The following is a 2,179-nucleotide window of genomic DNA, read 5'->3' as shown; positions in this document are numbered from 1 at the left end:
CCACCACGTGCATATGCACGTGTATTTTTACTAATATATATATATATATATAATCTATCAACGGAAAGGGAGAACCCTTACCCTGAACATCTTGAACACTTATCTCTTTTGTTACCAAACAACATAGGGAATCCTTGCAATGACCTTATCGGCAACTATTGCATGAATACCGAATAGACAATCTTCTTCATTCACTCATACCTTTGGTTCAAAGTTCTTGCTTCAATGAAAAGGTGAAGAAAATAAAAAATTAACTAGTGCTAAATAAAACCCTAATGAAGATGAATGGGTGAAAAGAACGAAGAGAAAGAGAGTGACAAAAGATATGAGGACAGAACAAAGTGGAGAAGAGGAGCTAGTAACAATGTACCACCAAGCCTTCTCCCTTTATTTATTATGCTAAAACTCTAAAAATAGTTTTTTGATAAAATACTTCCTATATCTTTTTCATCACTTTCTTGTTTAATTATGAAAAGATTCTCTGAGCTGCCTATGTCTATTTCTTTCCTCCTCGTATGAAATGACCTTGCTACCCTCCTAAGTGAAATAATATTTTTATTGCACATTATTTATGTGCTCCCCTACGTCACTTCCTTAGAGAATCTTCTCCATTTAATTATTACTCTTATAATACCTCTCCCTAATCTGTATCACCGCTGAATCATATTGCTAGGGGTGTTAATCGGTCGGTCTGGCTCGGTTTCGGTCCGGGTTGAGTCGATTTCGGTGTGAGAAAGTTGAAACCGAAACCGAACCAATAAGAAAATTCCAGTTTCGGTTTGGTTTCGGTTTCGATACGGTTTGGTTTCGGTTTGTCTTTGGTTTCTTAAATAAATTTGTAACCGGGTTGGTTTTGGTTTTTGGTCTAGTTTGGATTCGACTTTCCATACAAATGTATACAAAACTATGCAAATTTTGATTTTTTTTAATGAATTTTGGAGTGTTTCGGTTTCTTACCGGTTTGGTTTCAGTTTTGGTCCTGGTTTTGAGTCGAATTCAGTTTGGTTTCGGGTTCATCCAGTTTCCGGTGCGGTTCGGTTTGATTTTGGGGTTGCAATACTCCAAACCGAACCGAACCAATAAGGCTTCGATTCGGTTCGATCCGTGTTGTTTTTGATTTGGTCCGGCCGATTTTACCGATTCTGTTTAGGAATTGACACCCCTACATATTGCTATAGTAATACAATTTTAAGAATAATGTTACTACATAGTCTCAAAGTTAATAAGATAGGAAAGATATAGGATAACATTAGGATATTTTCTTTCCTCTAAGAATCACATGAGGATATTACTTATAATATAATATTAGATAATATTTTTATTTTTTAATTAGAGATATTCATTATTTATATAAATATAACTCTTAAATTCATCAAAGTGGTAATTAATTACGTTCAAGTTCATCCATCTAAAAATATCTCATAATGTGTCTTCAGACATGAAAATAATTATTGTCACCACCCTATTCTGTCTAAATTTCATGTACAAAATTTCTGAGAATGGAAAATCAAAAGTATCTCATAATGTGCCTTCAGACTTAGAAAAATTGGATAAAAAACATGCAATTAGCAGAAGCGAAGCAGTTTCACGGAACCTGAGGTGCATGTATTTATTGTTTCTTCTCTAAAATCTCCTTTGTCAACATCATCAGACATATTATTACATCTTATGAGATGGTGACTTTCACACACTCTGAGTAGATGAAGCTTTCTTGAAGCATTCCAGTGAGAGTATATCTGGCTGATACTAAAGACAAGTAGGAAATGTGTATCATGTGGTTCAACGTTCAAATTAAAACGGTCTTTGCTTTAACTAACGCGGTTTTGCCAGTTCTCAATCACAGTTACACGAGCCGACATATATAGTCAGAGATGGTAGGCGTTGTGCCACTTGTCACAAGGATTTTTATTTCAATCCACAGCTTCACTTGTTCTTTTCTTGAAAGCTCAGAGGTAATAAGTGGACGGCAACCGGGCCAACACTACTACTTGGTTGCATGCACGCTTCGTCATTAAAACCTTACCATAAAATTTCCCTGAGGAAAAAAAGATATCACATCAGTGTGGGGATAGCTCGGTAGTGGCAGGCAGTTTATAAAGTTGGGTCTATAGTAAGTTAAAGTCCATACGTCCAGAAAAAGTTGGAGCTTCGTTCTTCTATTCCCTTCTTCTTCTTCTTC

This window comes from Macadamia integrifolia, chromosome 6 (assembly GCF_013358625.1).
Source record: "Macadamia integrifolia cultivar HAES 741 chromosome 6, SCU_Mint_v3, whole genome shotgun sequence".
Lineage (NCBI taxonomy): Eukaryota > Viridiplantae > Streptophyta > Magnoliopsida > Proteales > Proteaceae > Macadamia > Macadamia integrifolia.
Note: the sequence above shows the minus strand (reverse complement) of the source record.